The sequence below is a fragment of the Chenopodium album genome, chromosome 5 (genome assembly GCF_948465745.1).
Source record: "Chenopodium album chromosome 5, dcCheAlbu1.1, whole genome shotgun sequence".
In the NCBI taxonomy this organism is placed as follows: Eukaryota; Viridiplantae; Streptophyta; class Magnoliopsida; order Caryophyllales; family Amaranthaceae; genus Chenopodium; species Chenopodium album.
In genome coordinates, this window is record NC_137838.1 from 70,753,022 (window position 1) to 70,768,077 (window position 15,056).

Sequence of the window (15,056 nt, forward strand, 5' to 3'; positions counted from 1 at the left end):
TAGGTTTCAGAAAAGTGAGAAAAACTCAATCAGGAAGTAGGATCGACCAAACAGTGCTAAAACTGGTCAAAATTAGAACGCATATTTCTGGCTCGGCATTGGAAGAACTTGGCGCCAGCAAACAGAGGCCAACGCCACTTTTTAGCTTTAGCGCCTGGCAACAGAAGTTGTCGCCTGGCGCTAACGTCAAAAAGTTGGCGCTACTCTTTGTTCGCTGACGCTAGTTCCTACATGCCTCAGCAGGTTTCTGTGCTCGATAAAATTTTCCAGTTTCGCGCAGCACTATTTCGATCCTAGTTGTGAAAGATATTCCTCAAATTTCCTACGTGTAAAAATCCTATGTTTTTACTCATTACGGATGGCCTTTCCAATGAGATCTTTTTTATGCATATGAAAATAATGTTAATCAAAATTACGCACATGAAATACTTAGAACTTTTCGAGTCTCATCCACTCATTCTAAATCTTTGCCGAAATAAATTTCAGGAATTAAAATAGAAATCCTCCCCAGTGGAGTCGCCAAAAACTGTAGGGAATATTTCAAGCATTAATCCCCTAGCTTGAACCCCACTGTGATCATACACTAAAGTACGGTGGCGTCCAAAGGGAAAGAAGATAGAGCAAAAGATTCGCCAACAAGTTTTTTAGGAACTTGTAAACCGTTCACGAGGCGAAGGTTATTACACCCCTTAACGATCCAAGAGATCGTTAACTCCAATAGGTCTTGAACCATGACTGGTAGTTCGGGGATGAAGGTACAAATCCAACATAAAAAAGATTGAACCTGCCCTAATAATAGGCCTCTACTTTATTCTGATCGTATTCATGTGCGTTTTCTGACTAACATGCAATCAATAGGATTAACCCTAAACCTGTTTATCTATGTTGGTTGAATATTAATGCACAAATAAATCTATTATCGGCGATCACTTGAATTATAATCATATTAACCCTATATAAGATTATTAATTATCTTATTAAGCGTGGTTACAAGTACTAATTCCCTTTAAACATGCATAAAAGGCGTCATCAAGCAATAATATAACAATAAATATCAAGCAACATAATAACAATAAATTATAATTATAATCATAATCATAATTATAATAATCATGTTAAAGCATAATATTAATAGCAAGATCCTAGGCATGATACTAACAAGATTAATAACAAACTCTATCATGTCACTAAACAATAAAAATCAAAGCTTTAACCCTAACATGGTACTAACAATCATAAATATTAGGAAAAACATAAAAGGCATCATACTTTTAATCATACTTGATATTAAAGTTACCCTAGACATAATACTAGGAATTATAATAACAACCTAGCTAAGCATGATTTCTACATAATAACATCAATTAAACCATTAAAGTACTTACTTGGATGCCTCGTACCTCTTTCTAATAACAAAATACACACGTTAGTAACTTCAAGGAAAATAATAAACAAAACAATTAAATTAAATAACTGAAAGAGAGATTTGGGACCAAACCCTCAGAAATTAAACCTTTCACGTCTAGGGCGAAGGCAACTTCGAATATGGCTAGGTGTATCTAAGTCTTGCGAATGCGGAATTTTGTATTTGAGAAAAGGCTAGTTTAGAAAAGAGAGAGAGAGTAAGTAATCAAGAAAATCTTGATGAGAGTTGGTGAATCAAAACGGAGTTTTTAGAAAGCTATTTATAGAGAAAATCAGCCAAAAAGATAGAAAATCGAAACAGAGTTCTGACGCGCATAAAACTTTATTAGCGTCGACGCTGGCAATTAGCGCCAGGCGCCAAGCCTTAGCGCCAGGCGCTAATGCTTAGCGTCAGGTGCTAATAATCAGTTTCACGTGTTATTGTTTTTATCATATCTTTTGATCCGGAAGTCTAAATAAGGCATATAATATGTCGTTGGAAAGATCTTGAAGTCTACTTTCTAACCCAATTTGAATTAGTTTAAATTATTTTGTAGATAAAAAGATATGACCGAAATAGTGGAAGGGTGTCAGTTTTGGATAGAGTTTCATGTCTCATTCATATCTTTTTCGTTATAACTCGGATTTAATATTATAATATATCATTGGAAAGATAATTTCTAGATCTATCCAACCATATAAAATTTGGAAAAAGATTATGAGTCATGAAAATAAAATCTGAATATATTACTCTTCGTACAAAACAAGGATTCTCAAAAGGAGTAGTTTTGCGGGTTGGTGTAAGAACAGGGGGTTGTGGTGGCTGAGTTTTGCGGTGAAGGAGATGGAGAAGGGGGCGAAAGCACGGGGGCTGGTGAAGATTGGGTGGGTTTGGAGGGTGGGGGAGTGGTGGGCGCCGTTTTCCGGCAGCGGGGGAGGGGTTTTCGGGGGTGGGGGTGTTTTTCCGGCGGGGTAGGGGTGGGGGTGGGGTGTTTACCGGGATAGGGGTGGTGGGCTGACTTTGGTTTTTTTTTTGTTTTTTTTGGACCTATCACGTGTTGACACGTGTCTGGCGACTTGCTATATCAGGTTAGAAAACCGGTTGGGTGCAATAGAAATTAATACCCCCTAAAGTTGGGAGTGATAGATAATAAACGAAAGTTGGGATTAATTTCGGCGGATGAGGCAAAGTTCAGATTAATGGGAGCAATTTTTCCTAATTAATAATAGGCCCTCCTCTAGATCATTGGGCCGCATATAAAAACCAAATCGGGCCCAGTTTAGTATTTTGGCCATAACTTCTTCATTATTCATCGGAATTAGGTTTATAATATATCGTTGGAAAGGTCTTTTCAAACCCCATCCAACTACACCATTATTGGACCCTTATCATGGACCAAACTAAACTAGAATGCAAGTTTTTCAAAAATAAGGTAAGAAAAGAAATATTTTTGAAAACAGAAAGAAGAGATATTTTAATAAAAACATCCTCATCACTAGACTTTTCACACTTTCGCTTTATTCGATAATCAAATGACGTGAAAGGTATTCATCACTGGGTTTGGTTTTGGGGAGACACAAATGGGTGTCTACAGTATCTAGCCACATAAAAGTACATTGATACTTGCTAGAAAAATCACACAAAAGAACCATAAGAACCTTAATTGAATGCACCCTACAAATAAATATAACCTTAATTAATTAAGGTTAACAAATAATCACAACATTGTAATTAAAAACCCCTAACTATGTGTACATGAACCTTATAAATTATTTTCTCATAAACATAATTAAAAATTTGATTTTTTTTAATTAAAAATTATCATAATAATTTTTATGAATCCCCTATAATAATAATAATTAATTAAATAAGAGAAGAGTAAATTAAAAGGTAGAATACCAAAGGAAAAAGAGGATGAGTGTAATACCCCGTATTTTCATACGTATTTTCTAATAAATTAATTAAGAAGTATTTTATAAAAAGGGTATTTTAGTAAATTTATTATTTGGAGCCAAAATAATATTTGAATTTTGGCGCCAAAAGCATTTTGAAAACTAATCATTATTTTGGATCAGATTTATTATCCATTTTTCTTATCTTAAAAACCGGATTATTTACATATTTCGGATATTTTAATTAAAGCAAAATAATATTATATTAATTATTTTATTACGGCCGAAATTTTCTAAATAATTAGCTAGGATTTTCGGATTTTCCATGTATGGAAAATCTGATTTTACTTGGTTGTTTATTGGTAGATAATTGGTAATTAATTAATTATTCTATATTTTTATACAATTATTTTATTCCTTAAAAATCGAGCAAAATCTTCCTAAATATATTTATAGAAATTTGAAAATTTGAGCTATGGTAAGCTCAATATTTTCGGCCCTAATAAATTATTTTGGGGGAATTTAATTGATAAAATTATATTTTTAATTATCTCCCATAATATCTTATTTTCCTTGATTCTAATTCTCCATCTTTTTAATATCCAATCATCATATTTTCTTTCCATTCATTCTTCTTAATTGTTCCCCAAGTAATTCTAATTTCCTTATTATTTTTCATGACATACATACCTTCCATATTCAATTATACACAATCTCTTTAATATCAAAACTTTCCTTAATTCTTTTACTCACTTCTCCAAGTAATCCCTTAAACCCTACTTACCATAATTATTCCCAAATTCTCTTGTCATAATTCTTGCATGAGCAAGCCTATAAATACCCCTTTATACCTCTCACATTCTTCACACCAATTCTCTTCTTTTCTTCTCCTCAATTTTACACAAATCATCCCGTTTATCTTTGAAGCCAATTTTCGGGAACTTATGGTCAGTTTTGGGGTATTGACGTTTCACTAAAAATTGTTACTCTCGAAAAATCCTTGAGGTTAGGCTCACGAATCACCCAATTCGGAGTTATAACAAAGGAGTTATAGCCTCTGCAAGTTCTGCCTATTCTTTCCAACGAAAATTCAATTCTCTTTAAACCTATTCCTTTATCTTCTTCATGGTCAGTTTTCCAAAATACAAATACCTATTTCAAAGCTATAATTTTATATAAAAGTATTATTTTAAGATTTTTATAGTCCATGCACATTAGATTTGAGTTTATATTGTGATAACCTTATGGTTATGTTATTTGCAAGGTGTATTCGTGATTGAACTTTGAAAGTGCGAAGTGTTGATTGATATTCGGAATCAAGGTTCTTGAGGTCCTTTTTGTGTGGTTTTTCTAGCAAGGATCAAGGTACGTTTAGGTGGCTAGATACCTTTTAAAGTGATTGGTTTGAATAACATGTTTTACATGATTTGATTGGTGATTGATTAAATTGATTTGAATTATGATTTTGAAATAAATAATGTTTGAAGGTATTGATTTTAATAAAAGCATTTTGAATGACTGATTTTTAAATCATGTTTTGAATGGTTTGGATTAGTTATCGTGTTTAATTAAAGGAATTTATTTTAAAAGGTTTGTTGAATTAAATAAAGGTTTTTCAAGGAAGAGTTGTTGATTTTGAAAAGTATTACACTACTACAAAAATTGGCAAAGAGACCCGTTGAAATATGCATGATAGACCGCCTCACAACGGGTCTCTATCTCAGGGGTCTGTTTGGTAAAGAGACCCGTCATTAGTGGGGGTCTGTTTTTGATGACAAAGAGACCCGTTGTAAGTGATGTCAGGTCTGTTACATGAGTTATAAATTTAATAAATTTGAAGAAAAAGAAACCCGTTATTAGAGATAGGGGGTCTGTTAAGTGGTACCAAACAGACCTACCATGTCAAATAACGGCTCTCTTTGTCCATTTAATTTTTTAAAAAAAATAATATTTTTGTTTTTTTTTATTTGGTACGGTTTTGGACGATTTTCATTTGAATTTTGAATATTCTACTTATATGCTATGTAAAAATTGGCGGATTATTTATAAATTGTAAATTACACTCTAAGACCACATAAAATATCAACAGATTAAATTAAAATTGATATAATAAGATCATCCAACATAAATTTGAAAAAAAAAATTAAAAAAAATCCTATGAATTTACTGAAATTTTACAATTATAATAACACCATATGTTCTTGAATACTCCATTTCCAATCTCCTCTGTTCGAGAATTTACTACTCGCATGACGAAATCACATAAACCTGACAAAAAAACAGAAAAAAAAACAAGACAAATTACTCTTAATGAAATTCATATAAAACAAAACAAATTCATTTATAAAACAATATACTACATCAAAAACAATTACTGTATAACATAGTTAGTTACCCACTTGAGTATAATCTCGGTGGAATGAATAACTCCCAAAAAATACAACAACTAGCTCCGCAAAACCTTCATGAATCAGCCCATCAAAGAAATGACCCGAAGGTGAGACCCGAAATAGGACTACAACCAAAATTGAAGATAAGTTGTAATTAAAAGCCGTAGCAAATGTAATTCATAAAAATGCAAAAAAATTGTAAAACTTTCATAACATTCAAATCATAAAATTTGTTCAATTTGAGAAAAATACAATTCAAAAGTTTAATAACAATCAAATCATAAATATAGAGACAATTTAAACTGAAAAATCAATATATAGATCAATTACCGTAATTTTAATCGGAACTTCAGTCATAAATTAGACAACAATTCTTCATAATTTGCAGATCTATTATCAAACATCATCGGAACTTAGCAAGTAGCGATATTCTCAAACTTTGGGAAAATAAGAGGATAAAAGGCAAGCATGTAAGAGGATAGAAAGAGCCATTTTTACCATTCTTAGAATAAATGTAGTGTTTTGATTTAATGGAGAAGAAGGAGATAGTATTGATTTAATGGAGAAGGGAAGAAGTGACGGCGGCACATTCATAAGGAAAGGATGAGGGTTTTAATTATGGGTTGGGCTTGCATTGGGCAGAGGATTTGTAGACTGAGAATAGGTGAATGACTTTCGGGAAATAATGATAAAATAAAAATAAATAGGTCAGGGCAATCTACTAGCATGAGTAAGAGCAAAGCTAAGAGACCCTTCATACTAGTCAACGACTTTTTCAATTTCCTTCTCTAATCAAAGGCGTGGGACCTAATTAAATAAGAGACCCGTTAGGATTGATAACAGGTCTCTCATTTCTCTCTCTCTCTCTCTTTAATACACATAAGAGACCCGTTATAATTAATATTGGATCTTTTATATCAAAGAGACCCGTTGGTTAAATAACGGGTCTTTAATTGGGGGTCTTTTTTCCAAGTTTTGTAGTAGTGTTAATGTGAGATTTTATTCTCAAGTATTTATTTACAAGGTTTGATTTTGAAAGCATATGGAATTAATTAAAAAGGATTTTGAATTATATTGGAACTATATGATATTAAAAGGATTTATTGAACCATTGAATTATTATTAATGCTTTATAAGCATGTTGGTAATCCCACTATGCGGATTTGGCTTATTGATAAGGCCTTGGACTTTGTATGACCGGGTCTTTCCTCAAGAATAGCCTTGTAATATAAGGAGACTAGCCTGGGGGGTGTGCACACTTGGGTGAGGAATTGGATTAAAAGGAATTGGTTCTAAATAAAGGAATTGGTTTTATTAACTATTATTTTGAATATGAATCATTAGCATCGGTTTTGGAATAATGAGTTTTGAATTTCTTGGATTAATTATTGGAATTGATTTTAAAAGCATGTTTGCAAATAAATTGAGTTTACATTATCTTGTACTTATCGTACTTAGCATAATTTGCTAATCCGTATTTCTTATTTGTTTTGGATAGCCCTGTTTACCCATAATGGTAAGCACTGTTGACTATTTTCAGGTGGAGTCATAAATGAGCATATGGGAGTATCGGGATTTGCTTCACCTAGTTTAGGAATGTTGGTCTTGTCTTTATTTGAGTACTCATAACAATGTTACTATTTTTATAAGTATCAATAAAAGAAAGTTGAGTTTCCGCTGCAAGTTTTGTTGTTGAGTTAAGTATTTTGAGTAGCCTTGGGTAATCACGCTGGGGTAATGCGCCCAAGTCTATCTCTACGGTATAATTATACGTATTATACTAGTATTTCCGTAGAGGGAGATTTGGGGATGTTACAAGGAGAGGTGGCGCAAGGTAGCCGGCGACTAGAGGCGGTGGCTGGTGACGGCAGGTGGCCTGGAGGTTGTGGCTAGTGTACGGTGGTGTTGGTGGTGGTGCACAAGGAGGAGAAAAGAAAATAAGAGAAGAGAATAAGAGAGAATTAAGAGAATTTGTATGACTGTTTGCTCATGAATTAAAGGAGTATTTATAGGCTAGCATAGGCATGAATTATGGTAAGAAAATGTAGAAAGAATTATGGCAAGAAGAGTTAAGGAATTACTTGGAGAAGTGAATAAATAAATATGGAAAGTTTTCATATTAAGGTGATGATTGCGCATAATAAAAATATAGAAGGTGTGCTGTCATGAAAAATAATATGGTAAGGGAGATTACTTGGGGAATAATCAAGGTAGATATAAGGTAGGAAAATAAGATGATCAAATATTTAGGAGATGGAAAAATAGAATTAAGAAAAATATAATATTTTAAGGAGATAATTAAAAATACAATTTTCCAAAATAACTCACCCAAAAAATCCAACCAAGTGGCCGAAAATTTTGAGCTTCCATAGCTCCAAATTTTCGAACCATATAGTAGTATTTAGGGAATTTTTGTTGCTAGATTTTAGCTTTAAAAATAATTGTGTCATAATATTTATTTTATAAAATAATTAATTAAATAAATATCAATTATTCACCAATAAAATAACTAAAAATATAAGATTTTCTATACATAGAAAATTTGAAATTCTGAGCCATAGTTTGGGAATTTTTGAACCTTTTTAAATAATTAATAAAATATAGTAGTTTTTGTTTTAATTAAAATATTCAAAATATGTAAATAAGCCGGTTTTTAAAATAACATAAATGGATAATAAATCTTTTCCAAAATCTAAAAATAACAAATAGGTGGAAGGAGGGGTGGAAGGAGGGGAGGCTTGGTGGTTTTGGGTTCGCACCGGTTAGGGTAGAGGAAGTGTGGGTTCCATTGGCCACTAAGAGGGGATGGCTAGTTCTGGGTTTGTGCCGGTCTTGGTAAAGGGTGGGTTTAATCGGCCGCTAGATGGGAATATTGCCAAACAAGGCTAGGGGTTAGGGGCTCGTGAGCATGGGCTGGGTGGGGGTTCGCGTTTGGGGGATTAGATGGGTGGGGGTCGCAAACTGGGATGGGGTTTCGTGGGAAGGGGGTGTGGGCGATTCACTAGTAAGGATGGAGGTGGCTGGTGGGTTAGAGGGTGGTCTGGCAATTGGGATGATTTTTTTTTTCTTAGTTTTAATAATAATAATAATAATAACAATAATAATAATGATAATATTAATTATATTTTTTGAGGAAATAATAATTATTAATACTTCTAATAATAATAATAATAATAATAATAATAATAATAATAATAATAATAATAATAATAATAATAATAATAATAATAATAATAATAATAGTTTTTTAGATCCATTTATTTATTTTAATGTAGTTAAATAACTAAAAAAACAAAAATCGGAAAAGTAAGCTAAAAATTATAGTTAAACTATTATTGAGATATACTATATTAGTTAGGTTTTAAATAAAATTAAAAAAAAATTATTTAATTTAAATCTCACCAATAACATTTTGACACATGGCACATTAACTTGTTATCAACCTATACAACCATTCCCGACTTAGGAGTTGATGAGTGACCATAAGGTTTGACTTATTTTTGAATTAGTTAAAGTTGGACTCAATATTGGAAGACCATTCAAAGTTTAACTTATTGCTATTAATTTTTCCAAAAAAGAAAAAAAAAGAAAAGAAAAAGGAAGAAACTTAGGTAGATTGAAAAGTCTACATTACTCTAGGTTTCTCAATACTAAGGCCGAAGGCAGCCAAATATGTCCCAATTGCCAACCACTCAAACTTAGGGATGTAGCTATGGGGAATTATCTCTTTCCTCTTCTTGCCCTCTATAGGTATTGTGGTGACTTTGAAAAGGTCAGGCGTAAGGATTTGGTCTCAACCTTTATTATAGACAGGCGGCAAAGTTGCCTTCTACCCTAGGAGATAGAGCCTTGACAGGGTAAAGTCGTATCCCCTAATCAAAAGTATTACCTAAGTCCTCTAACTAATGCAGATAGGGAAGTAGGGTCGAATCCACAGGGAAACAAGTCTTTTTACTCCTAATTAATTATTATAATCTAAATTATCAAGGTAACCAATGTTGTTGTAATTAAAGACTATACTACGAAGAATATGATCAGAGAAGATAAAGTAGGGAGAAATTAAATATTAAAAGGCATAGGGCATAGGTTCACTAATAAACAATATTCTAGGGCAAATCATAATAAACAATCATCAAGCATTGATTAACCAGATTATAAAGGGCTTTCGCTACGTATTACAATCACAGAGTTAATTTACCGGTATTAAATCTCATCTGTCGAATCTCGACTTAACCATTTATAAATTAGTCTGCCTATTGAAACTAAGCCTAAACATCCATTCTCATCTGTCGAATCTCGAATTAATATTGCTAAACTCATACAATTAAATCAGGCCAAACCTAATTGCATAGCATTAAATCAATCAATAGGAAATTAACCAAGCATTGATAATCAACAATCACAAATTTACCCCTTCATATTATTTATTAGATCTCCATAAACCCTAGAAATAAAACTACTCAAGCATAATTAAATCTAAACTAATCAAATAAATAAAGCAAGACATAATCAAAGAATTAAATAAAATAACTGAAATTAAAAGAGAAGAAATTGTTACCAAAAGAAATCTTTTTTATTGAATGTAATTAAGAACAATGTTGAGAGAGAGTTTAAGAGAGAGAAAACATCCTAAGTAGAGAGAGAAAATCTAAAAGAGAAGGTAAGCAAAAATTACGTCCCAAAATTCGTACTTAAACACTCCTCAAACAAAACCTTAAACAAACTAATCAGGTACACAGAAAAACACGCGCCCCATCGGGCGAAGGGCCGCCCGATCGGGCCCGACTTTTCCACTATGCCCTTGTTGGTGTGCTGCGCCCGATCGAGCCTACGCTCACCCGATCGGGCGCGCCTTCTTCCTTGATGCATCTTTGCGCGTGCCGGCCCGATCGGGCGTATGCTTGCCCGATCGGGCCCGGCTTCTTCTTCGAGGCTTGGATTTCAATTGGGCTCGATTCGTCGGCCCAATCCGGATTTCTTCATCGGGTCTTGATTACTTGATCCAATTGCCCCGGTATCACATACCGAGCCCTTAATCACCGGCTCTCACCGGTCCTGGGCTTCAATGATGGTCGTGTCCTCCTAACGCTCGTAGTCGCTTCGTGAAAAACCCGGAAAACTCTCCAAGTTTGCAATTTCCTACAAAACTCAAGCAAAACTACAAAAACACTAGAAAACACAAATTAGTAATAAAAGTGGCCCTAAAGAGCCAAAAACACTACTAATTATGACCATGGGACGGGGGTAAAACACTATATAAATTGGACATATCAAAATCCCCCAATCCAAACCTTTGCTTGTCCCTAAGCAAAGAGCTCATCAATGAACATATAAAACATGCCTCATCCCAATAAATAAAATCAAGCACAAACGATTCAAGATAAATCTAATGACATGCTTCAATGTCAATCAATCTCATTCATCTAATCATCCTTCATCCCCAACAATTGTCAAGTAGAGCAAACCACATGAGCATATAGAATTTAAGACTAGTGCTCACACACTCAACTCTCATTTATGTGACGAGTAAAAGATGTACTCGATCGCTCTCCAACCAACCCCTTTATTTGTGAACAATACCCTCCCAACTCACACTCTCGTGTGTTTAAAACAATGAACGCTCAACCTACTAGTCGACTCGAAATATGTCAAATCATAACTTGCATTGATAAACAACACTTTCACATTCATACAACTCTTATGCACAAAGGTCGGAAGGTCTTTAAAGCTTGTAATGTAAGGCTAGGGTAAAGGGTAGGATAAATTTAGGAAAATGTGAGAGTAAAGCCATGCTTAAGGGAGCCATATCCTAATAAAACCCAAGGTCACAACAAGTGATGACCAAAAGATATCCAATCACAACTCAACTCCACAAAAGTTCACCAAACAATCATATACACAACACAATCCCAACACTTACATATTCACTCACAAAATATGACAATATGAAATAGAGTGAATTAAAACAAACTTTGAACTACTTATTCTTTTTTCTTTCTTTTTTTTTTCAAAACTTGAACTTTTTTTTTCTTTTTTTTTTCTTGAGCAACCTTCAAATAGAACATTTGAACATATGAGACAACTTTTTATTCTTTGCTCTTTTTTACCTCATATTGGAAATTTTCAACTTTGTAGCACAAAACATTAATATTTTCCAATCATAATATCAAAGAACAATCACTCTTCTTTTATTCCCACATTGTGCAAATGATATGCACACCACAACTCCCTCACCTCACCAACTAATAGCTCCCCCAAGCCAAGCTTGGGACTAGTAACCAATGGGGCTCATATAGGCTTGTAATGTGGCTAAATAAACACTAAAAGGGCACAAGCAACAACATGGGTAACAAGAAGGGAACAAATGTATCTAATATCGTCTGAAGGCTTCCTAAGAGAACAAATGCCTTCGTCCTCCTCAATGTGCATAATATTGAGCTATATAAACATTACTAATAGTTGCAAACCAATACTCAAATTCATTGACATACCAGGAACTATCACACATTCCTAACCAAATCAACTAGTCAAGCACTATATTCACAAATAGTAGGCAAAATTGATGCATGTTTAGGAATCCAAACAATTAAACTTCAAATCATGATCAATAAATTCACAAAGCTCATTATCATATACCAAGGATCAAAAAAATATTTTCTAAGTATGGGACACAGGGAAGCATGATTTACAATTCATTGGAACGTATTTTTGAATTTTTTTGTTTTTTCAAAATTTTTTGTATTTTTTTCATAAAGGAAAGCAATAAAAACTACACTAGGAAAACAATAAATAGAGAAAAGAGAAAGAGAGTTACCATATATACAAGAAATCTCCCCCCAAGCCAAATTAAGCAATGCCCTCATTGACTTGGGAAGGTAGCTAGGAGAAGCTACTCTTCATCATCATCCATCCTCTCGTACCCTCCTCCATAGCTCGAGCCGGCATCACCCTGGCTCGTTCCAGCACCACCATAATCCGAACCACCTGCAAAGTAGTTAGGGTTCACATTTCCCCCCATACCCCCAAAAGGAGCATCACCCCCATATCCATGGACTGAAGAGTAGTTCACATAAGTACCAAAAGCTCCGGGGGTGGAATACCCACCTTGTGGGTATTGGAACCAAACGGGAACTAAGGCCTCGGGGGGAATAGCCCCTCGGCGTGCATAGTCATCGTACATCGGGTATAAACCCCTCCCGAGGTTCCTCTCTATATGACCCACCCGACTATCCAATGTGCCTAACCTAGCATCTAGGTTTTGCATCATCCCTTCCCCATCTCTATACAGTCTAGTTGGCTCCGAAAAGCCGAAAAGTCATAAGGGGCATTAGGGTCGATGTTATAATTGACTGAGGAGGTGGGCATGCCATAGGTAAAGGGTGGTGGTTGGGGGTAGTGTGTTGAATGGTGTTGGGGGGAATGTTCTTGGGGTGATTGGTGGGGTTGTGGTGAAAGCTAAGGTTCTTGAACCTCGCCTTGACCGTTTATCTCGAATGTGTAAGAAGGCTTCCCCTTCTCAAATTTGGTCAAGGCGGGGTTGGGTAGGGTAAAGACTTGGTCTCTCCTACCCGATTGCCGGTGGACTATCCACCAAGTCTCACCGCCCATGGGTTGCACCCAGTTTAGGCTCCCTAAGTAAGCTAGGTCCATAAGGGTTGAGCCCACTACTTTTCTATGCTCATCTGGGTTCCATCCTAGGTGTTTGATAGCAATATGGGTCACCAACCCCCCAAAATAGATAGGCGCCCTAGACCTACCCGTTTCGGCCGCATTGACCGCCCTTTGAAAGTGGTTGGCAATCCTATGAGGTATGTTTAATTTCTCAGCATTAGGGATCAAATAGGATGCCAACAATTCTAGTTCATCCCTCCTCACGTTTTCCGGTTCATGCCTCCCAAAAATTGTGAGACCGGCAAACCTTTGCCAAAACTTTGGGGCGGGGTGTTGAATCCACGTCCCTTTGGCGCGTTGGAGGTTAGCCAAACCCTCCCCAGTGAGTCTCTTGTAGACCACGGCAATGTGGTCTTGGGAGGGTTCGATAGGTTTGTCCGATTTTAGTTCAAACAACTTCCCAAATTCTTTTAGAGTTAATCGCACATCGTTGTTTAGTAATCGGAATTGTACATGAGTGATTAAAGCATTCATTTTAATAACATTAAAACTAGAAAAAAGTTCTAATGTCAAGTAATCATAAGTATCATGATGCATTTGGAAGAAACCACTCATGCCTATACCCTTAAATAATTTCTCTACATATTTATCAAGACCTAATCTAGATAATGTAGGATGATGAACAAAACGGGTTGAGTTACCTGCCTCTCGATGAGATTGAGCATCCTTGCCCGTTGTTCCGCCGAAATGATAACAACCTCCTCCCATCCCGGTATTTGAAGCTCTAGGTCGACCATTGGTTGCTCTTGCCTCGAACTTTCGCCCCTTTATTGTCTAAAACGTTTGGAAACCATTTGTAGAATGAAATTTGGGTATTGAAGCTTTCTCTCTCTAAGGGTTTTAAGAAATTATGAGAGAAAGTGGGAGAAAGTGGGTGGAAAATGTAGAGGAAGGCGTGAGGATTAAGAATATGTAAAAATTATAAGGTTTTGATGCATGAATTTGAGGAGAACTTGGAAAGAAGGTGAGGTTGAAGGTTTGAAAATGAAGGTTTTAGAGAGAGAAAGTGTGAATAGGGAAGAAGAAGTAAGAAAGAAAAAGAAAAGAAAAGGGGAGAAGGAGGATTAAAACCTCCGAAAAAATAGGTGCGCCCGATCGGGCAAGCCTCGCCCGGTCGGGCGAAAGTAGTTCCTTCTGGAATGTGAAGTGCACGCCCGATCGGGCGACCTCCGCCCGATCGGGCGCGAACACGAACCTTAAAATCGCCAGATTGCTCGCCCGATCGGGCGAGCTTCGCCCGATATTTCTTTTTGTGGCACTCGATTTCTCCAAATTTCCACCCGATCGGGCGGCCTCGCCTGATCGGGCGAAGATTCCCTTGATTTTCTTCCTCACTTGTGCGCCCGATTGGGCGATTATATGCTCCGATAAAATCCATATTTCGCGCCCGATCGGGACTCCTTGCCCGATCGGGCGAAATAATTCTCAATTCTGACCCTTAGGTGCGCGCCCGATCGGGCGAGCCTCGCCCGATCGGGCCCGTACCCAATCTTGGAGCTTCTCTTTTCTTCGCCTTTTTTCTTGAAATCTCCGTACTTTGTTATCTAAAACCTGTACAAAACACTTATGGAAGGTAAAATTTCACTCTCCTCACCTCTTTAAAAAAATAAAAATAAAAATAATGAAAAAAATTAGTCTAGAAAGCAAGAAATACGGGTTGCCTCCCGCAAAGCGCTGGTTTATCTAGGTCCCGCACGA

The 15,056-nt window shown here is 35.6% G+C and overlaps 1 long non-coding RNA gene across 1 annotated transcript; it reads right to left on the reverse strand.

Moving 5' to 3' along the window:
* Positions 1–5,186: 5,186 nt before the first annotated feature.
* Positions 5,187–6,442, reverse strand: LOC145630968 (uncharacterized). The gene is made up of 3 exons (XR_014112316.1): positions 6,018–6,442; positions 5,697–5,812; positions 5,187–5,565 (listed from the first exon to the last, which is right to left on the reverse strand). It is a non-coding gene; the product is annotated as an uncharacterized LOC145630968 (long non-coding RNA).
* Between the last annotated feature and the right edge of the window lie 8,614 nt (positions 6,443–15,056).